The following is a 24,088-nucleotide window of genomic DNA, read 5'->3' as shown; positions in this document are numbered from 1 at the left end:
ATGTGTGCCACGGTAGAACGTGGGCTTCACGCAGTGGACCATTTGCGCTTGTGCTTGAGCATGGTGGGCCGGGTGTGTTTAGGTGCTGCATGGGCCAAACTGTGTGGTAAATGAGCACCAACTGTGCCTGGGTGCCATGCAGACTGAACTCCATGGGCCAAGTACACCCCAATCTACACTTGAACACCACATGGGTAGGACTCCATAGGCTAAGCCTATGCCCAATGGACTGAGCACTGCAAGCTGTGCCCCTGTTGGCACTCTGGCCAATGCCAAGTGGAACCTAGTGATGTGGGCCAACAAGGGGACCTGGGCCACGACCCTGTGCTGGGTTGCACCTGTCCTAATTCAGCTCCTTCCCCTCTGCCCCTCAATCTGTCTGCCTCTCCTGGCTCAAAACAAAACCCCAACCAAATGAGCCTCTCTTCCTCAGTTCCACAAGAAACAGAAGAATTTGGTCCTCTGGCTTCTCTCCAGATTTTACTACAAAAGCATTTTATCTTTTGCCCCCTTTTTCAACCTGTCCCACCTTCAGACCCTTTAGTACGTAAATCTTTCAGGTGTGGCTGCCAGCCCAGCTGGGGTTCCTTCCCTGTATTGATTAGTTTATTGAAATTTTAAGGGGAGAGACCAGGAGTATCTCTCATGCTGCCATTTCTTTGACGTCCACAGTGCTTTTCCTCGTCGGTTTTTCATTATTGTAAAAAATCCTGTTATCTCTTGGTATACAGATTTCCTTTTTTTTGAGGATCCTTTTAACATTCTTGTGAAGTAGTTCTTTTTTCTTTCTAATTCAAATAGTTACATTTATTTATTCATTTCTTGCTTGTCTATGTCAACTGAATTTAAGTTTCATTTGGAAAAGATCTTTAGTCTTTACCATGTATTTCAATCTCAACTGGTTGTCGCTCAGTGGATAGAGCATCAGCCTGGGACATGGAGAACACAGATTCCAGACTCCAAGGTTACCGGCTTGAGCACAGGCTCATCCGCCTGGGGCACAGACTCAGCAGCTTGTGCATGGAGTAGCTGGCTTGAGTGCGGGTTTGCCGGCTTGAGTATGGGATCATACACATGATCCCATGTTTGCTGGCTTCAGCCAAGGTTGCTGGCTTGAGCAAGGGGTCACTGCCTCAGTTAGAGCCCCTCAGTCAAGGCACACATGAGGAAGCAGTCACTGAATAACTAAGGTGCTGCAACTATAAAATGATGCTTCTCATTTTTCTCCCTTCCTGTCTCTCTCTGACTCTAAAAAAAAAAATATTTTTTTTTAAAAAATTTATTCATCACAGAGAGAGAGAAAGAAAGAAAGAAACATCAATTTCTTGTTTTACTTATTTATGTATTCGTTGGTTAATTCTTGTATGTTTCTGACAGGGGATCGAACCCACAACTTTGGTATATCAGGACAAAGCTCTAGCCAACTGAGTTACCTGGCCAGGGCTTAACCACTGCTTAATGTTTAAAGCATGCTTGCTCTGACAGGCACTCAATAAATATTTAATGACTTTTTTGTTGAAACTAGCATATAGTGCCAAGGAAATGTAAATAAATATTTGAGAGAATTGAGAGTAGTCAACTGTGTAAAGTGCTGTTGAAAAATAAAATACAAGGAGAACTAAAATTTTTTCATTGATTGTGTTTACATAGGCATAGAAAACATTTCTAATAACTGCAGCAGAAGCAATTTCCAAGGATTTGTGGAAGAAGAGGAAGTAAACTTCTGGTGGGTTAAAAGTTAAAGATGAAATGGAATGAAGGATATAGCTGCACATATGCAGATGCCTTTCTGTCTAATTTTAGTGGGGCTAGAGAGAAATACTGGTCAACTGTTGCAATATATTTTTTTAATGTTGATGATATTTCTCTTGCTTTTGCTTTTTTCTTGTAGCACTTGTCTTTTAACTTGGATCATATCATTTTCTGTCTTAAAAAAGTTTTAGATATTTATATAATATCTATCATATTTAGATATTATGTTGATATTTTTGTTATGGATTTTATCTTTGTATCATGCAATGCAAAAGATTTCCCCAAAAAGCATATAAAACATTTTCTTTTGATGAGATTAGTTTTTTTATGTTTATAGTTTTTGCTATTCAAATTTATTTTTGTCTAAGAAATGAGGAATACTTTCCAAGATTGGAATTTATTTTAGTTTTTCTTTTAATTTCTGATTTTTTGCCTTACAAACAAAATTTATTTGTGTTCTTCTCTGGAGATTATCAAGTGTTCCTTAGCAGGTTGATGTGACATCAGATTGGGGTAATATTCATATATGTTTCAAAAGAAGGTATATTTTCTAGTTGAAGAATAATCAGAAACATTCTTAGATGGTGAACCTTATTAATTAGATTGTTCAGATCCTCTGTATAAAAAATGTTACACTCAATCTCTCCTGTTTGTTAAATCTAGTTATTAAATCAATTATGGCAAATTCTCAGTATTTATATTATTTTTAATATATAGTTTTTAAAAATTTATTTGACCTTTTAATTTTACATAAAGGTTCATGACAGTTAAAGTTTTAGTTGTTTCTAAAGTATCTTTGTCACAATTTAGATTTAAAATTGTAAACTTACCATTGACATTAATGATGTCATCCTTCTCTTTGTATTTGTGTGATACATGCTTGCTCCTATTAGATTCCAAATTTTCCACTTCACTTTCTTTTACCTATATTCTTCTAGATAACATACAAGGGTTTTTTTTTCTTAACTCAAGTTATAATATTGCATTCTTGTTTGTTTAGTTATTTGTTTTAATGAATAGATTCTTTTTACACCTAGTATATAAATAAATATGTTATTCTTTTATCTTCCTTTCTTTATTTTATTTTTTATTTACTTTTTTTCCTATTTTTTCTATTTTGCTCTTGATTTTGTTTACATCTCCTTTCATGTTGCCCTCTGGAAATCTGGAAAGTATAAAGTCTATCTTTACAAATATAATTTTGTTTTCTGTTAAAAATTGAGCTTATATGCTAACACTTAATTTTCCATTACTGTACTTCAGAACAAGCAGAATGTGCTGCTTGAACTCTATCTCTGACAGAATATGCATGAAGTGTGTTGTCAGACTATTACAAATCCTCACTTCTACTCAACTGCTACTCTTACTGGGATTGTCTCCGTGCTCTGGGTTTTTTATCTTTGTGTGATATAATTAACAGTTGTTTCCATTATGTAGTATAGCTCTGAAAAGTTTTAACACAACAATTACGGACTGAGTACTCACCTTCAGTTCATGACTGTCATACTTACTCATTTATTCTCATGCTCATATTGAACAAATAAATTTTAACTTTTCCTTTATTTGTCAGTCAATGAACTTAGAGATAAAGATTATAGATATAGCAGACAAATCTTTGTCTTTTTAAAGCATATTTGTGAGTCCCCTTTTGTGATTCATTTCATATTGCTCAAGTAGTATTTTCAGGAAGGATAAATGAATGATGTCTTCTTGAATTTGTCATATCTATGATTTTTTTTGTTACACTCATTATGAATAAGAGATGACCTGTAATTTCAGTTGTACACTTTCCCATGAAATCTTCAGTAATGTATTGTTTTATAGCATCTAAATAAACTGTAGAGAACTTAGTTTTCCTCCCTGTACAACTTTGTAACATTTTGTTCCTTGTACATATGTAGGAATCTTGCTTAAGTGTCATGGTTTAATGATGTCATTATAATGTCTTGCTTTTGAATATTTATTAAAATTTACTAGGTCTATAAATCTAAAAATCTTTCTCTGTATTATGAAATCTTTTGTCATTATTATTATTTATTATAGTTTTGAATGGAATATTTGGCTTAGCCTATATCGTCTTCAGCAAACACAGAAATGATCTATAATTTGAATTTAATTTTATATTTTAACATTTTTCTGAGTTTTCCAATGTATTCATGTTTGTTCTCTTTTTCTGTATTAAAAACTTCAACCTTCTCTTTTATGCCATAGTTTATCAATTCATAGTGTGCAACTGAAGTTTTAAATCTGAGTTCTCTACTTGCATTAATTTTTCTCTTTATTATCTTAGACTTCTATCTTTTTCATTTTATATACTCATTTTTACCCTTGTTTATTTACAGTCTGCATTTTTACAACATTTACCTGTTGAGATGATACTGTATTTATTTACTATTTTCTTCTGTTCTTGGAGGGGTTATTTTCCAATCATCTATTTTTATTGTCTTCTGAATGCTATAATTCTATCTTTCTAATTACTTCAGAAGTTCATAAAATATTGCTGTCTTCTATTTTTTAAATGCTTGGATATTTTTTATTTTATTTTATTTATTCATTTTTTTAGAGAGGAGAGAGAGACAGAGAGGGAGAGAGAGGAGAGAGAGACAGAGAGAGAGAAGGGGCGGAGCTAAGCATCAACTCCCATATGTGCCTTGACCAGGCAAGCCCAGGGTTTCGAACCGGCGACCTCAGCATTTCCAGGTCGACGCTTTATCCACTGTGCCACCACAGGTCAGGCGCTGTCTTCTATTAATCTTTAAATATAGCATAAAATTTGTCACTCAAATAGTGTTTTGAACATTACATCAATTTACACTGCCAATTTTATAAAATTTCTTATCTATTTCACCTTTTAATAATAGCTGGAGGTTGAGAATTTAATGGTTTCTATTCTCTGTTCATTATTCTCAGTGCCTGATAGAGGAAGGATAAGGTTTAGGCCCACTATATACCTACATATATTTAGCCTCACTGGAATAAATATTATTAGTGCTTGTTTTTGAAACTTCTATAACTCTGGCCAAATCAGACTGGGCCTGAAATAGTTTATCATCCAGGTGTGGCACATTTCTCATGGGAGATGGAGTTGGGTCTTCCTTGTTTCTGATGTCCACTTTCATCCAAATGAAAATAGTCATTATTATATGTATTCGTGCCACCCCTTGCCTCTAGATATGGCTCTTCTTATAAGGGGATAGAAAACATGGCTTCCTAAAAGCCAAAATGACTTAAGGCTCAGAATTTCTTTGGTGTATTTGCTAATCACAGTACCTTCAGACTGAAGAGTCTTGAGATAGTCCTTAAGAATGTTCTGTACACCCCTTGACACAACCTAGCCTTAATTAATGGAGTTGTAGTTGATTCCTGATATCCTGTTCATTATTTTTCAAAATATTTCTTCCTGTTGTTCTTTAGAATATGTGTTATAAAGTTGAAGTCATGCCCAGTTAGAATGCAAATTAAGTTTTGGATATGCTTTATTTTTTCAGTGGCTTTCCAAAAGTGGTTATTATAAGCATTCTTTTGTCTCCATCTTGCTGGAAAAATATGTATTTTATTTAAAAGCCTGAACTCTGAAATTTAACCAGTGTTGTCCATATAACAGACAAGTAGTCCTAGTGATAATTGTTCTACCCTCTGTGTAAATGCTGGGATGCAGATTTGGAATTATGTAACTGGATGCTAATTTGAAGGCTGAGAAATCTGTGTCTTAATTTTTTAGCATTTCAAGGACTCAAAGATAATGAGTATGCTATTTATTCCATTTATTTTAGCCTACTTAAACATTCTGTAAACAAAATTACTACCAGAAAAGTTTGTTTCTGATTTAATTACATGATGTTGTTCTTAAAGTTCCTTTAATGTTTAAAGGACTTTACTGGCTTTGACAAGACTTTTACAACTTCTTTGTCTTATATTTTATTCTTCTCTTAAAATAAAATAAAAAAATTATGGTTGGAAAGGCATAAGTAATTTACACAATAAATTTAGAATATTTTAGGATCTTACTGGAAAATGTTTGCCAATATTTTGCTGAATTTTGTACTTGTTACATTGTAATTACCATAAGGAAAATATAAGCATTCAAATCTGTAGACAATAGAATATATTTCTGAAGTTTGCCTCAACTTGATTGAATAAATGCTTGTTTAAAAGGTATTATGGAATATTGATGAGTGGGTTTTGATATGTTGTTTAATTAAAGATGAACACCAGAAATGATGAAATGAAAGTTTAGTGTTTCTCTCAACTGGAAAATAAATCAATGTGAATGACTTCTGTAATTAACTAATTAATATAACTTATTTAATTTAATTATCTGTTTCTCAACTGTCTTATCTTTATAATGTGCACAATGCAATGGAAACACATCTTATTGACAGGAATCTACATGCAGGATTTTTTAGGAATAACTTTCTCTGGAAAGTTCTCAGTGTTCTACAGATATGGGTTTTATCCTCAATGTCCGTATGTGAATGTTGCCACTCAGGGCAGTGAGATTGTTTGCCAAAGGTCACACAGTACTTGTCAAGACTAAGATTGGGGCTTTAAACAACACTGGGTTATTTGTAATTAAAAAGATAGGTTTTTTGTTCTTTCCCATGTGCTGTGATGTTTATGAAGTACGATAATGTTTTTTAGGTTTTAAATAGATGGTAATGACTAATTTACATTCTTTAACTAGTTTAATATACTTTAATTTTTAGGTGATATTGTTTTTTTAAAGATTAATGTTTTTATTTTTTTTAAGTGAACACAATATTTTTCTCTAATTTTAATGTTTTAATTTAATTTTTATTAATTGATTATATTGGTGTATAAGTGCAGTTGTGCAACTCCATCAAACATCATCTGCATACTTCATTGCGTGCTTACAACCCCCTACAAAGTCTCTTTAGACTCTATTTTCCCTCCTTGTCCACCTTCTTCTACCCCACCTCCCTTCCCCTCTGGCTCGGCGGTATTCTGAATGAAGTATTAGATTGTTAAAATTTTCTTTTCAAGGGGATTATTGTAAGATATTTTCCCGACAAGGAAGAAAGAAGGGCGTATTTACCAAGTGTGGAATTGCAAAAGCTTTATTTAGTAGAGCGCATCCTGGACGAGGATCTCTGGTCCGCGAGATGGGCCAGAGAAGTTGCACCGCCTCCCCTGTTTGGGGGAAATTTATAGCATCGTTAAGGTGGTCGGGTTGATAGGACATGGTGAAATTTCATTGGCTGATAGTTATTCTTTTCAAAGTCTCCTGGGAAGTTTCTTTTGGCACACATGGGTGTGGGCGGTTCCAGTCAAAGTTCCGGGGCCTGGTTCCTCACGTGACCTTCCCCCTTTGCCAACCGACCTTACATTCCAACCTTTTATGTTAGATAGGGGCGCTGCTATTTGGCTACTTCCTGCTAGTTAGGGGCATTGTAGGGAAGGGAGGTCGGAAGGTGGTGGCTCTGAGGGGAGTCGCATATATGGGTGTAGGAACATTTGGTTGATTGTGACTCGTGGATGTGGCCCTGTAAGAGTCTTTTGGTGAGCCAGAGATGGGTAGGGCCCAGTGGTTCTGACTGCCAGCAGTCCATATGGGGTCCCGTCCACCTGGGCTGTAGGGAGCCATGCTGGAGCTCCCTCAGAGAACCCTGTCTCCTGGCTGAAGGGGGACTACTGGGTGTGCTTCATCTGGACCCCCTATGGGAAGAAGGGTCTGGTCCATGTGTTCCCTGAGAAGAAGGTGGAGTAAAGACAGTTAGGGGAAGTATGTGGCAAGAGGAGGGGTGTTGACAGGTAAGTTGTGATTTGTAGTTGTGGGAGAGCCTTCAGTAAGGAGTGGTAGAAGTAAGTGGGAAGATGCTGTCAGCTGGATAGTTTCAAGACTTTGTAGAATGTCCTGTGACCCAGAAGGGGTACAGGGCATGAGGGTTTAGCTAAGAACAAGTGCGAAAAGGGGATTCCGTCCAAACTGCATGTCAGGGGTGGCATGTGAAGGGGAAAAAAGGGGTCCCATACACTCCTATAACCGAGAGCTGTGAGAGAACTAGAGGTCCAGAGTGTGATGGCAAAACAGAGAAGGTAGCCCCCATGTTCATAAGAAATGAGATGGACTTACCCGCTACCTATAGTATTACCCTGGGCTCAGTGAGGGTGATGGGGGTCTTCCAGTCTAGGCCATGTCAGTCGTCCATGAGGTCTAGGAGTTTGAGTGGTGGGCCTGCCTGGCTGGCTTGGCCTCCCATTTGGGTGGCTTGTCCTCCACATGGAGGTGCCAAGGAAGAGCCTATTGCCCAAAGGGGCAATCGCTCCACCGGTGACTGGGCTGCTTGCATTCAGGGCAGGGCTTAGTGGGCAGCCTTGGGCAGGGGCACTGCCAGACCCAGTGACCCTCCCTGCCACATTTAAAGCAAGCTCCTGGTGGGGTTCCTTTTATCGGCCCAGAGTTGGGTTGGGCACCTTTTATGCCTTGCCCCTGTTCATCTGCAGGCCTCAGGGCTGCCACAAAAGCCTGGGATTAGAGAGTTACCTTCTGTTGCATGCAGGCCTGGTGAACAGCCTTGGCCTTTACCTACTAGCCACGACCATTAAAAACTTTAAATGCCATGTTCACAAGTCTCAGATAGGGGTTTGGGGGTTGAGAATAAGAAGAGGGGTCTCCTGGGGAGCCCAGAACCCAGATCCAGCTGGGAATGCCAGAGCCAGAGGCAGGACAGGGCCATGCCTTCCTGCAAGAAGACCGGGGTTGGGTCATGGGGTTAGGAGCCTTGCAAACCTGCATGAGAGCCAATGGTCAGTGAAGGAGGGCCTGATGGGAGAGGGGCTTAAAAACACAGCAGAGAAGGGAGGGGCCCCTGGCTGTCAGAGAGGGGGCTTCCTGGATGGATGAGACCTTAGCGGAAGAGGTCTGCAGAAGAACCAGAGAAGGGTCCCAAAGGGGGAGCACCCCCTGGGGTTTGGGCAGAAGGGAGAGAGAGTTAGGGGTCAGCGAAGGAGGAAAGATCAGGAGTGGAGGGTTTAGCTGAGGTTTCTCTGGCCAAAATGTAGAACTGCACTGTAGAACAGGCAGCACAGAGATTAGGATGGAAGTACAAATACTAGAAGCCCTGATTGTGAGGGATCTCCAACCATTTCCCAGTTCTTTGGCAATAACTTGGTGAGGGTGTTAAATTAAAAGTCCCTTCAGAAGGCCACCTGGTTTGATTATCCAGTGGGTTCTGTGGCCTGGTCACATTGGAAAAGAAGATCAGTTTCTTCTTCTTTAGGGAGGGAGAGATTCTTGAAAAGGCACTCTAGGAGTGTTTTTGAGTCAAGTTTAGATTCCTGTGCCTCTATGGCCACCCTCAGCCCTCAGAGTGATCAGAGATGAGAATTGGTGTCCCGCAACTCAAGCTCTGGCCAACGAATGGTTAGGTAGAGTGGGAGTGTCCGGGATGTCTCCACAGGCACACACACACTCGGAATGGATAAGAGATCCATGACGCAGCTGTGATTATGGACAGGGAGTCTTGGGGGAAAGAACTGAGGGGAGGTTGGAGGTAGGGGACTTACCGCACCATGTGCGGATGTGGATGGGAGGTCAGAAGTTCTGGTTCTTACATGAAAGGGAAGGGGAGAGGAGAGGCCCCAGTGGGCTTAAAGCTCCTCCTGGGTTTTGGCACCAAATGTAACGTATTTTCACCGCCAAGGAAGAAGGAAGGGCGTAGCCACCAAGTGTGGACAAGCAGAAGCTTTATTTAGTAGAGCTCATCCAGGATGAGGTTCTGTGGTCCGCAAAATAGGCCAGAGAAGTCGCGTGGATTCTTCTGCTGGGGGAGGGGTAATTTATAGGGTCATTATGGTGGCTGGGTTGCTATGATGTGGCAAAATTTCATTGGCTGACAATCGTTCTTTTTCAAAGGGCTCCTAGGAAGTTTCTTTTGGTGTGCATGGGTGTGGGCAGTTTCAGCCAAAGTTGCTGGGCCTGGTTCCTCATGTGACCTTCCCCATTGCCAACCAACCTCACAATTATAATACCAAATAAAACAATTCCCAAATTATTTTGCAATAATAACAAAAGCTATTAATTTGATACATGTTATAGAAATAAGAGAAATGATAGTTTATAATAATCTGTTTTCACAATGCTGAAGACTATTAAGTACAGTGGTACCTTGAGATATGAACAGACCAACATACGAATTTTTTAAGATACAAGCTGCAACACGGTTCATATTTTTGTTCGAGATCCAAGCGAAATTTTTAGATACGAGTCATGATTCAGGAAGCTGCCACTAGTTGGCACGGTGACACAGGGGTCCAGTATTGCAGTTTGATGTACGAGTTGACTGACTTAGGAGCTCAGTTTCGGAAAATATTGTGATATTATTGACAATAGTATATGGAGAAGAAGAAATAATCTAACATTTTTCTGATATAAAAATATAAAAGATAAAATTATGCATATATGAACTTATGTGTATGTGTGTTTATGTGCTATTTGCCACATATGCATTATATAATATTTATTCATTTTTGCATCATGATATTTCTAAATGTGCTGTGAGCAATCACACAAAAATAACATGCTTTTCCAAGTTTATGGATCTTTATAGTAAATAAATCTTCTCTATGGTATGTGAATCTGAAAGAAATGTCACTAATATAAAGGTGAATATTTTCTGAATATTATACCATTTATTGTCTATGATAAATTTTCCATATTCTGCTATTTTCAAATATTTGTTTTGTTAAAAGTCAAAATTACACAAAGCTGATTGAATGTAATGTGAGCACATATGTCAGATGATAAATGATGTTGTATTTCCTTGGAGGCCAATTTGAAGTGCTTAAATAAATTTTGGGTATTATAGAAAGCTATAACAATTTAAACTTTATATAGTTATATACATTAGATAGTCTTTTTAAAATAAATTTTTATTAATTTCAATGGGAGACGTCAATAAATCAGGGTACGTATGTTAAAAAAAAAAAAACATGTCCAGGTTATCTTGTCATTCAATTATGTTGCATACCCATCACCCAAGTCAGATTGTCCTCTGTCACCTTCTTTGTGGTTTTCTTTGTGCCCCTCCCCCTCCCTCTTCCCCTCTCCCTCCCTCTCCTCCCCCCACAACCATCAAAATCTTGTCCACGTCTCTTAGTCTCGTTTTTATGTCCCACCTATGTATGGAATCATATAGTTCTTGTTTTTTTCTGATTTACTTATTTCACTCTGTATAATGTTCTCAAGATCCAACCATTTTGTTGTAAATGATTCGATGTCATTATTTCTTATGGCTGAGTAGTATTCTATAGTGTATATGTGCCACATCTTCTTAATCCAGTCATCTATTGAAGGGCTTTTTGGTTGTTTCTATGTCTTGGGTACTGTGAAAAATGCTGCAATGAACATGGGGCTACATGTGTCTTTACATATCAATGTTTCTGAGTTTTGGGGGTATATACCCAGTAGAGGGATTGCTGGGTCATAAGGTAGTTCTATTTTCAGTTTTTTGAGGAACCACCATACTTTCTTCCATAACGGTTATACTACTTTACATTCCCACGAACAGTGAATAAGGGTTGTTTTTCTCCACAGCCTCTCCAACATTTGCTATTACCTGTCTTGTTGATAATAGGTAATCTAACAGGGGTGAGGTGGTATCTCATTGCCGTTTTGATTTGCATTTCTCTAATAACTAATGAAGATGAGCATCTTTTCATATATCTGTTGGCCATTTGTATTTCTTCCTGGGAGAAGTGTCTGTTCATGTCCTCTTCCCATTTTTTATTGGATTGTTTGTTGTTGACTTTTATAAGTTTTTTATATATTTTGAATATTAGACCCTTATCTGAGCTGTTGTTTGAAAAAATCATTTCCCATTTAATTGACTGTCTGTTTATTTTGTTGTCAGTTTCTCTTGATGTGCAAATACTTCTTAGTCTGATGTAGTCCCATTCATTTATCTTTGCCTTCACTCCTCTTGCCTTTGGAGTCAAATTCATAAAATGCTCTTTAAAACCAAGGTCCATGAGTTTAGTACCTATGTTTTCTTCTATATACTTTATTGTTTCAGGTCTTATATTTAGGTCTTTGATCCATTTTGAATTAATTTTAGTACAAGGGGACAAACTATAGTCAAATTTCATTCTTTTGCATGTGGGTTTCCAGTTTTCCCAGCACCATTTGTTGAAGAGGCTTCTTTATTTTCTCCATTGATGTTGTTGGCCCCTTTATCGAAAATTATTTGACCATATATATGTGGTTTTATTTCTGGACTTTTTATTTTGTTCCATTGGTCTCGGTGTCTATTTTTCTGCCAATACCATGCTGTTTTGATTGTCGTGGCTCTATAATATAGTTCGAAGTCAGGTATTGTAATGCCCCCAGCTTCATTCTTTTTCCTTAGGATTGCTTTGGCTATTCGGGGTTTTTTATAGTTCCATATAAATCTGATGATTTTTTGTTCCATTTCTTTAAAAAATGTCATTGGAATTTTGATGGGAATTGCATTAAATTTGTATATTGCTTTGTGTAATATGGCCATTTTGATTATATTTATTCTTCCTATCCAAGAACAAGGAATATTTTTCCATCTCATTGTATCTTTTTCAATTTCCCTTAACAATGCTTTTTAGTTTTTGTTATATAGGCCCTTTACATTCTTTGTTATGTTTATTCCTAGGTATTTTTTTGTTGTTGTTGTTGCAATTATGAAGGAGATTATTTTTTTGAGTTTGTTTTCTAATGTTTCATTGTTGACATATAGAAAGGCTATGGACTTTTTTATATTAATTTTGTATCCTGTGACCTTACTGTATTGGTTTGTTGTTTCTAGTAATCTTTTTGCGGAGTCTTTGGTGTTTTCAATGTATAGGATCATATCATCTGCAAAAAGTGATACCTTTACTTCTTCTTTTCCAATATGGATGCCTTTTATTTCTTTATCTTGTCTGATTGCTCTGGCTAGAACTTCTAGCACTACGTTAAATAAGAGTGGAAAGAGTGGACAACCCTGTCTTGTTCCTGATTTAAGGGGGAAAGTCCTCAGTTTTATGCCATTTAATATGATGTTAGCTGATGATTTATCATATATGGCCTTTATCATGGAAAGACATTCTCCTTCTATACCCATTTTGTTGAGTGTTTAAACATAAAGTTGTGTTGTATTATATCAATGCCGTTTCTGCATCTATTGATAAGATCATGTGGTTTTTGTTCTTTGTTTTGTTGATATGGTGTATTACCTTAACTGTTTTACATATGTTGAACCATCCTTGAGATTCTGGGATGAATCCTCCTTGATCATGATGTATTATTTTTTTAATATGTTGTTGTATTCAATTTGCTAGTATTTTGTTTAGTATTTTAGCATCTGTATTCATTAGAGATATTGGTCTGTAGTTTTCTTTTTTTGTGCCGTCCTTGCCAGGTTTCAATATGAGGGTTATGTTGGCCTCATAATATGTGTTTGAAAGTATTGCTTCCTCTTCAATTTTTGGAAGACTTTGAATACAGTAGGAACCAAGTCTTCTTTGAGTGTTTGATAGAATTCACTAGTATAGCCATCTGGGCCTGGACTTTTATTTTTGGGGAGGTTTTTTTTTTTTTTTTTTTTGGTATTTTTCTGAAGCTGGAAACGGGGAGAGACAGTCAGACAGACTCCCGCATGCGCCCGACCGGGATCCACCCGGCACGCCCACTAGGGGCGACGCTCTGTCCACCAGGGGGCGATGCTCTGCCCCTCCAGGGCGTCGCTCTGCCGCGACCAGAGCCACTCTAGCGCCTGGGGCAGAGGCCAAGGAGCCATCCCCAGCGCCCGGGCCATCTTTGCTCCAATGGAGCCTTGGCTGCGGGAGGGGAAGAGAGAGACAGAGAGGAAGGAGGGGGTGGGGGGTGGAGAAGCAAATGGGCGCTTCTGCTATGTGCCCTGGCCGGGAATCGAACCCGGGTCCCCCACACGCCAGGCCGATGCTCTACCGCTGAGCCAACCGGCCAGGGCTGGGGAGGTTTTTAATACTGTTTTCTCTTTCCTCCCTGATAATTGGTCTGTTTAGGCTTTCTGCTTCCTCATGACTCAGTCTAGGAAGGTTGTATTGTTCTAGGAATTTATCCATTTCTTCTAGATTGTTGAATTTAGTGGCATATAGTTTTTCATAGTATTCTACAATAATTCTTTGTATATCTATGATGTCTGTGGTGATTTCTTCTATTTCATTTTGGATTTTGTTTATATGAGTCCTTTCTCTTTTTTCCTTGGTGAGTCTTGCTAAGGGTTTGTCAATTTTGTTGATCTTTTCAAAGAACCAGCTCCGTGTTCTATTAATTTTTTCTATAGTTTTTCTGTTCTCTATTTCATTTATTTCTGCTCTGATTTTTATTATTTCCTTTCTTCAGCTAGTTTTGGGTTGTCTTTGTTCTTCTTTTTCTAGTTCCTTAAGGTGTGAAGTTAAGTGGTTCACTTGAGCTCTCTCTTGTTTGTTCATATAGGTCTGAAGTGATATGAACTTCCCTCTTATTACTGCTTTTGCTGTATCCCAGAGATTCTGATGTCGTATTGTCGTTTTCAATTGTCTGTATATATCTTTTGATCTCTGCACTTATTTCTTCTTTGACCCATTCATTTTATAAAGTATGTTGTTTCATTTCTACATTTTTGTGGATTTTTTGTAGTTCAATCCTAGTTTCAAGGCTTTATGATAAGAAAATATGCTTGATACAATTTTCGATTTTTCTGAATTTGCTGATGTTATTTTTGTGGCCCAACATATGGTCAATTCTTGAGAATGTTCCCTGTACACTATAGAAAAATGTATACTCTGTCGCTTTGGGATGAAATGTCCTGTAGATGTCTATCATATCCAGGTGCTCTAGTGTTTTGTTTAAGGTCAATATATCTTTATTAATTTTCTGTTCGGATGAACGATCTAGAGCCATCAGCGGTGTATTGAGGTCTCCAAGTATGATTGTATTTTTGTCAGTTTTTGTTTTAAGGTCAATAAGTAGCTGTCTTATATATTTTGGTGCTCCTTGGTTTGGTGCATATATACTAAGAATTGTATGTCTTCTTGATTCAGCGTCCCCTTAATCATTATGAAATGACCATTTTTGTCTCTAAGTACATTTGCTGTCTTGTAATCAGCATTATTAGATATGAGTATTGCTACACCTGCTTTTTTTTGGATGTTATTTGCTTGGAGTATTGTTTTCCAGCCTTTCACTTTGAATTTGTTTTTATCCTTGTTGCTTAGATGTGTTTCTTGTAGGCAGCATACAGTTGGATTTTCTTTTTTAATCCATTCTGCTACTTTGTGTCTTTTTATTGGTGAGTTTAATCCATTTACATTTAGTGTAATTATTGACACTGGTGGGTTCCCTATTGCCATTTTATAAATTGCTTTATGTTAGTTTTGTATCTTGTTTGATTCTTCTCTTTTGTTTTTCTATCATTTGTTTTTGTTTGGTTATATTTTATAGTTCTTTCCTCTGTTGCTACCTTTTTAAATTCATGTGCTTCTGTGGTGGTTTTTTTCTTCAAGGGTGGTTACCATTAAGTAATGAAAAGGGTACCTACCATGTTCATTGTAGTACACTATCTTATGAGTGCTTCTGCACTCCATCTTCCTTTGCTAGTATTAATCTCTGTCCTCTCCCCCACTCTATTTTTTTGTTTTTGTTGTCACAGTTTAAATTTGGTTTTATTGTGTTCTTGGTTGAGCTTTTACTTGTGGTTTTGTTTTGTTCTTTATATCTGGTTGGAAAACCCCCTTTAGTATTTTCTGCAGTGGGGGTTTTCTGATGATAAATTTCCTCATCTTTTCTGTATCTGTGAGTGTTTTTATTTCTCATTCATATTTGAAGGATAGCTTTGATGGGTATAGTGTTCTTGGCTGAAAGTTCCTCTCATTGAGGACTTTAAATATTGGGGTCCACTCCGTTCTAGCTTGTAGAATTTCTGCTGAGAAATCCAATTATAATTTAATAGGCCTTCCTTTATATGTTGTATTCTTTTTTTCCCTGGCTGCCTTGAGAATTTTTTCTTTGTCATTGGTTTGTGCCAATTTCATTATGATGTGCCTTGGAGTGGTTTGTTGGGGTTAAGAAAACTCGGTGTTCTCTTTGCTTCTTGAATTTGAGGCTTTAGTTCTTTCCACTGGCTTGGGAATTTCTCTTTTCTTATTTGTTTAAATATGTTCTCCATTCCATTTTCTTTCTCTTCTCCCTCTGATGTACCTATTATTCTTATATTAGTCTTTTTGATGGAGTCAGACAATTCCTGTAGGGCTTTCTCATTTTTTTAAATTTTTGAGTCTCTTTCTTCTTCTCTCTGCTGTGCCTCAAGTTGCTTATCTTCTATGTCACTAATCCTACCTTCTATCTGGCCTCTTCTATTACTTAAGCTTGTTACCTCATTTTTCAGTTTTTTTATCTCTGTTTGATTTATTTTTTTTTGTTTTGTTTGTTTTTTGTTTGTTTGTTTGTTTTTGTATTTTTCTGAAGCTGGAAACAGGGAGGCAGTCAAACAGACTCGCGCATGTGACTGACCAGAATCCACCCGGCACACTGACCAGGGGGCGAGGCTCTGCCTATCCGGAGCATCGCTCTGTTGCGACCAGAGCCACTCTAGCACCTGTGGCAAATGCCATGGAGCCATCCCCAGTGCCCGGGCCATCTTTGCTCCCAATGGAGCCCTGGCTGGGGGAGGGGAAGAGAGAGACAGAGAGGAAGGAGAGGGGGAGGGGTGGAGAAGCAGATGGGCACTTCTCCTGTGTGCCCTGGCCAGGAATCGAACCTGGGACTTCTGCACACCAGGCCGATGCTCTACCACCGAGCCATCTGGCCAGGGCCCTGTTTGATTTGTTTTTATACTTTCAATTTCTTTGGTAAAATATTGTCTTCATTGAGTTGTTTTCTGATTTCCCTAAATTGCCTTTCTGTGTTTTCTTCTAGATCTCTGAGTATATTTAGGATTTCAATTTAAATTCTGTCATTTAGCTCCAAGTTTTCCAATATATTAAATTTTTTTCCATAGATTTTTCCTCATCAATCTGTGCTACATCTCTGTCTTTTGTATTCATGATATTTGATTTCCTTTTCCTTAATGGCATCTGAGGGTGGTTTTTTTGATAGCTCTAATGATAATTAATAAAGAATAAAAAGTAAAAAAAAAAATGGAAAAAAAGGAAAATTTATCATTTTCCTTTTTTCTTCTTCTTTTCTCCCTTCCTCCTTGAGAAAATATTGTGATGAACTGTAAATTTTATTGTGCTAAATGAAACATAACTACATATTACAGAGGGCCTGAGTTGGAGAAAAGTGATAAAGGGGCTAAAAAGGAGGTAGGGACCCACAAAATACAAAAAAGAAAAAAATTTGGGTCAAGAATAAAATGATTTGCTTTTAAGTGATTATCAACTAAGAGGTATAATGAGAGGGATAAGAGGGAAACAGGAAAAAGAAAAAAATACTATTTTATTAAGTGGATCAAAAACTAGATAGAATGGAGAGCTGGGGTTGGGGGGGGAATGCTAATGAGTTAAAAAGCAAAGTAAAAGTACCCAAAAAGAAAAAAATTGAGTCCCAAATAAAATAATTTGTTCATGATTGAGGATTGAATGAGAGGAAAAGTAAAGGAGAAAAGAAGAAACTAATAGAGAGGAAAAAAGAAAAAGGGAAAAAGGAAAAGAAGGAAAAAAAGAACAAAAAGAGAAAGAGTGAGAGAGTTAAGGGTTTTGGAGTGTAACCCTTATAGAGAGAAAGGAAGAAGAAAAGAAAGAAAATGGGAAATGTAACACTTATGGGTAGTTTAGTTCAAGAAGAGGAAAGAATAAGATGGGCAGAGAATAAAAGGACCAAGGTGGAAGGAAAAAAAAAATAAAGACAAGAAGATGAAAGAAACAAAAAACAAAAAAAAAAAAAAGAAAAATGTTATAAAGTCTGTGGATTTTTCTTGATTTTGAGAGGTCAACTTCTTCTTCCTTTTTCTTTCCTCTCCCTCTTCCTGGTCGGTGACTCTATACCCCAGGCTCTGCCTCTGTGGCACGCTTAGGTAGAGATTTGCAGTTAATAAGTCTCTATGGCAATGTCATATATTAGGCTTCAGTCTCGTTGCTAGTCGAGGCTTGTTAGCATTTGCAGGCTCTGACAATTAGGGAGTCCATTTTTCTGGAGCCTCTCTCCTTGTCTCTCCTTCCTGAATTAGCAGCCTGATAATCCAGCTATGAGGTTGCCACTGCCTCTGCCTGGAGAGTAAGAGGCTCCAAGAGCTGGCAAATCTTCACTCTGGGTAAGGCTCTCTCAGTCAGAGCCGCCAGCGTAATCAGGCGGGGCTGGGAGCCAATTGCTCTCAAGGTTCCTTTCTATGAGCCTCCAGGCATGTCCAGTATGCCTCAGCACTCTGTGGGACCATTCTGCCCAGGCTTTTTGCACTTTGTAACCTATTTTGGCTGGGAAGAAGATGCCCTAGTCGCTGCCTGCAGAATAGGAGGTCTTAAAACCTGCCAAGTCCCTCTTTTTAACGTATAGCCCTGAGTATGAAAGCTCTGCCTCCACCCCTACGTGCATAGCAAGAGGCACTAAAAAATATCATGCCTCTTGTCTTAGATCTGAACTGAGAGAGATCTTGTCAGAACCACATAGGTCAGTTGGGAGGTGTACAGACAATGGGTTAAGCTAATTTCAGCGATTGGATCCGCAGATCTGCTCCAGAGACAGACTGCAAGCTGCTTGCATGCCCCTCCCCCTAACGCTTTCGTATTTTTTTCTTCCTGGGGATGTTAGCTTGAATGGCTGGGTGCGGTGCCCTGCCTACTCGGAGAAGTCTGGGCGTAGGGAAGTTCGCTTTCACGCACCCCCCACGTGCCGCTGTTCAGGGTGCAGGGACCACACCGAGACTCTGGTCACAGCCCACGCAAAGGCCTCTGACCCTGCCCTTCTGTCCAGGAACACGGGCACCCACTTCTGGAGCGCTAGAAGAAATATCTAGCACAGTATCTGTGCTTGTTGACCAGGATATCGGGGCTAATGGCGGCTGCTGCTTGTCCATCTTTGCCGGTTCGGCACTGAGTTGCAGCAGGCACACTTTTTCCTCGGCTTGGATGTCTGTGCCACAGCCTGGCTCCCTCCACACCCTCAGCCCCTACTCTCTCTCTCAGTTCCAAGTGAAAGCAGTCCTTTCTCAGGTTAATGAGGAAGGCAGAGTGTTCCTTTCTTTGTCTTATTTCCTTCAGGGTTGATTATATATTTAGTCAATTTTTCCCTCGATCATACCTTCGTTTTTAGTGTGTGGGATTTCCAGTTGCTCGAAGGATATATTTTTCTGTCTCTTGTTGAAGAACTTGTTGAAATTTTGGGGAGATTTATTGGTAGTGCTCTTCACGGCGCCATTTTTCTGACATCGCTCACATTAGGTAGTCTTAATATATTAGATGAATTAAGCATTCAACTTATTTATAATATATCTCATTATTTACTCACATTTAATAACTTGAAAATGCTGATAAACATATCTTAAAATTTTTCTCCATGTGTCTGTTTTTGAAATATTTTTAAATGAAGTTTTTGTTATAATTATGCTATTTATTTATTTAATTATGACAGAGACATAGAGAGAGACACATATGGATAAACAGACATGAAAGGAGAGAGATGAGGAGCATCAAGTCTTTGTTGCGGCACCTTAGTTGTTCATTGATTGCTTTCTCATATGTGCCTTCACTGGGAGCTGTAGCAGACTGAGTGACACCTTGCTCAAGCCAGTGACTTTTGGCTCAAGCTGGTGAGCATAGCTGAAACCAGATGAGCCCATGCTCAAGCCTGAGACCTCAGGGTTTTAAACATGCATCCTCTGTATCCCAGTCCGATGCTCTATCCACTGTGCCACCGCCTGGTCAGGATGATTATTTTCTTAATAAGAGAAAGATTCATGTTGGCTTTACCATGTTTGCATTTTCTTTGACTTTTTTCTAGTATATCATTGATGTTTACTTTATGTTTAAGGGAACTCTAGCCTCTAGACATGGGGTAAATATATATATATGTATGTATGTATCTGAAAATTTAGTGTTCTTCCCAATATTGGGTAATGTTCATAAAACAGATGGTTACCGTATATAGCACAGTTAGCCCTAATCTTGTGAAGATGCCCAGCAGCTTCTCCTCAGCTTTGTCAAAGCGAACGTAGTCCATAGATGGTGGTTGCTGATACTTCAGTGCCATTGCCACACATCCTTGCCTTCCAGGTCCATACTCTGTCCTGCTTTAAAATCCGTTTTCTTTATATTAAATGAGTTCAAGTTTTGTGGACCATAGTTTAAATGATTAAAAGTCAAATTTCCAGTGTCTGTAATGTGAATCTTAACAGAAATATAATAGCATAAACATTTCATTTTAAGATATACTTTCTAGGTTTAAAAAGATAAATAAATTACAATAGCAGTGACTTAAAAAGTGTTGGAAAACAGCTTTATTGTGTATGGTGTTAAAATCAAACATTATTTTCACTCTTTTTTTTTTTTTTTACTTTTTCTAACACCTTGTAAATGAGGACTAGAAAAAATCAGTTATTTCACCCTGTTCTAATTAAAGTTATCTTACGAATTCTGTAATTTAAAATTTATGTTGAGCATCTTGCATTTGCTACCATGCAGCAAGAATTTTCATAGTTTATGATATTTTATCAATGGTATAAAGTCATCAGGTGTATCTTTAAAATTTTTTATTGCATTATATGTACAACATTATATGAGTTTCAGGTATACAACATAGTTATTCATCATTTACATGGCTTACAGAGTGATTGCAGCAATAAATCTAGTAACTCTCACTGCACAGTTATTATAACACTATTGAACTATATTTCCTATGCTGTATATTAAATCATTGTGATTTATTTGTGTTATAATGGGAAGTTTGTACCTCTTATATTTTTTTCATCTTTTTTGCCCATCTTCCCACCTCTCTCCTCAGAGTTTGTTTTCTGTATCTATGGGTCTGTTCCTGTTTTGATTTATTTGTTGGTTTATGCTATTTTTCAGATTCCACATATAAGTGAAATTATATGACTTTTGTTTTTCTCTGTCTGACTTATATCATTCAACACAATACTGACCTCCATGTTGTCAACAAAAGGCAAAATTGCATTCTTTTATATGGCTGAGTAGTATTCAATTGTATGTGTACACCACAACTTCTTTATCCATTCAGCTATCAACAGACACTTAGGTTGCTTCTGTCTCTTGGCCATTGTATATAATACTGCAATGAACATAGGGGAGAATATATATTTTTTGTTTTCTTTGGATGCAAAGACAGAATTACTGGGTCATATAGTGGTTCTACTTTTAGTTTTTTGAGGAACTTTCAGAGTGGCTGCACTGATTTGCAATCCCACCATCAGTGCACAGGGTTCCCTTCTCTCTGTGTGCTTACCAACACTTGTTACTAGTTGTCTTTTTTGAATAATAGCCCAACTAATATTAAAATTACTTGTTCTAGTTCTATGAAAAATGTCATTGGTATTTTGATAAGATTGCATCAATCTGTTGATTTCTTTGAGTAGGTTTGCAGTTTTGTTTTTTGTTTTTTTGCATTTTTCTGAAGCTGGAAATGGGGAGGCAGTCAGACAGACTCCCGCATGCGCCTGATCGGGATCCACCCAGCATGCCCACCAGGGGGCGATGCTCTTCCCCTCTGGGGCATCGCTCTGTTGCATCCAGAGCTATTCTAGCACCTGAGGCAGAGGCCACAGAGCCATCCTCAGTGCCCAGGCCATCTTTGCTCCAATGGAGCCTCTGCTGCAGGAGGGGTTAGAGAGAGACAGAGATGAAGGAGAGGGGAGGGATGGAGAAGCAGATGGGTGCTTCTCTTGTGTGCCCTGGCTGGGAATCGAACCTGGGACTCCTGCATGCCAGGCTGACGCTCTACCACTGAACCGACCGGCCAGGGCGGTTTGCATTTTAACAGTACTATTTCTTCCAATCCGTTGCACAGTATTTTCTTCCATTTATTCACATCACTTTCTATTTCTTTCATCAATGTCGTCTAGTTTTCAGAGGTCTTTCACCTCCTTGGTTAAATTTATTCTTAGCTGTTTTATTCTTTTTGAGGCAATTGTTAGTGGAGTTGGTTTTTTTTTTCATTTCTCTTTTTAACATTTTGTTATTAATTTAATATTATAATCTTCAGTTCTGATTGGTTTATTTTTGTATTTTCTCTCTCTGTTGAAGTTCTTCCTGTATTCATCCATGCTTCTGAATCAATGAGAATTCTTATGATCATTACTCTGAACTTTTTACCTAATAGGTTGCTTATCTTTTTTTTTAATTTAGTTATTTTTTTTGAGGGGGGTGGTTTTTTTCTTTCATTTGGAACTTATTCATTTTTCCTCCTTATTTTCCTAATTCTCTGTGATTGTTTGTGAGTATTAGGTTCATTAGCTGGGTTCATGGGATTGAAAGAGTGGCCTATGTAGGTGTCTGGTTGGCCCCCATGGCTCAATACTCCCAAGTCACCAGAGCCAGGTGCTTCAGGGATTTTCTGTGTGTGGGCCACAGGCAGCCTACTGTTGTGGTTGTGCTAGGATACCTGTGAGAGGGCTAATGGGTTCAGCTGGCCCAGACCTGACTGACTGCAAGGACTGGCCATGACTTTGCAGGCACTTTGGTGTGTGGGGCAGAGCCCAGCTTGGCTGTCTGTGGTGTTTAGCTGTAATTGCTTTTGGTGCCCTGGTGTATGATTCTGGCCTCTGGTGGGTTGCGTCCTATGCCAAGGTTCTATTGTTGTGGTGTGTTAGGATGTGTGGACTGATACCACTTTGGATGGGCTCCAGCACCACCCTCTGGTTCCTGGGGGAGTGAGGCGCCATTTTGGAGTGTCTTTGGTGGGTGACTGCTGGGATAGACAGATTGGGCTGAGGGATCTATCAGGAATGGGGTGAATTTTTTGCAGATTAATTTAAACTGTCAGATCTAGCTCTCACCAGCATGGGGTTGGCTAGGTAGAAGCAGAATAAAACAAAGTAAACCAAAAAAAATGGTGTCCCACAGTAACTCCAACCCCAGAGAAAGGTCCAACAGATCCTCACCCCTCTGGAAAATGCCCCAAATAAAGTCAATGTATCTGCTTCGTGTATGATCCAGGCACTTCTAAATGTGCTTCCTCTGTGCAGGGACTCAGAGTGGGTTGGTTTGTGCACCAGCCCTTTTAGAGTGGGGATAATTTTCCATAGTCTGTCAGTTTTTCCTGAAGCAAGCTTCACTGTTCCTCAAAACCAGGTGTTCTGGGGCTCCTTTTCCCTGTGCATGCCCCCAAGCTGCAGAGCCCAACATGGGTCACCTTCATGGTTGTAATATCAGTCCCACTTGTGGGACTGACTGTTTGGTTCCTAACTGGGCAGTGCAGCTGTCCCTTCTAACCATCTGGATGAGGATTTTTCCTTATATTCTCAGTTGAACAGAATTTGTACCTCTGGCTCTCAGGTTGTTCTCCGAGATAGTTCCTCTAGGTCATTATAATTTTGGTGTGTTGTTGGCAGCCATGAGGAAAGGAACTTCCTATTTTGCCATCTTTTCCCTACCTCCCAGATGTGTCTTTTCTGATAGGAGGCACAAACCAAAAGACTCATAATAAAGATCGTTCTATTTCTGGCATGTGGCTTTTTCAATATTTAATCCCTGTTGATATTTTGTATGCTATTTTTTTAACATAATTTTTTCCAATCAAATATTATATTCTGGTTACCATGTTAAAGATAAAATTGACCACATACAATATTTTCAGGTATCTCTTGAATTAAAAAAATATTTTATGCTTATTTCTTATAATAAGAATGACTTATTTATCTATATGTTATAAATGCTTTTATAATGACTGTAAAGCCAGTAGCCATGGCCACCATTACAGCCACCTGGCCCATGCAGGTTTGAATTTGATTCGGACAGATGGTAATGAAATAACAGAGCCAAGAACTGGTGGGCCATTAGCTTTAATCTTAGCTTGCACCTGGTGGGTGAGCCCAGTGTGTACTGGGCTCCAAAACCCACTCATTCAGTGCTCACAAAGCTACTGACTTTTCTGAGTTTCCTAGAATCAAAGGTTTCTAGCTCACTAGCCTTATTCACCTCTGTTCCCCATCTCCTTCTCTCTGCACAAACTGGCTTCTCCTTCAGCACTCTGCCATCTTGGCTGCTTCTCCTCTCCTCTTTGTGGCCTTTATCTGCTCTCCTCCTAGAACGTAATCCCTCTTCTTACAAACAACGTGATCTCTCCTATTTAAAACCTTCTGGTGCAAAAGCCCCCCCCCCCCAACACACATTAATACAATCACGCCTATCACCTGGGCGACAGGCTTCCACGTGGGCAGTGCCATCTTTAACAAAG

General features: G+C 38.6%; 1 protein-coding gene across 18 annotated transcripts in view; it reads left to right on the top strand.

Moving 5' to 3' along the window:
• Positions 1-24,088, top strand: part of PTPRD (protein tyrosine phosphatase receptor type D) — a 2,469,774-nt gene that overhangs the window by 116,615 nt on the left and 2,329,071 nt on the right. The gene's annotated exons all lie outside the window — the stretch shown is intronic.

This window comes from Saccopteryx leptura, chromosome 2, assembly GCF_036850995.1.
Source record: "Saccopteryx leptura isolate mSacLep1 chromosome 2, mSacLep1_pri_phased_curated, whole genome shotgun sequence".
Classification (NCBI taxonomy): Eukaryota; Metazoa; Chordata; class Mammalia; order Chiroptera; family Emballonuridae; genus Saccopteryx; species Saccopteryx leptura.
This window is presented reverse-complemented; position numbering and strand designations above follow the sequence as displayed.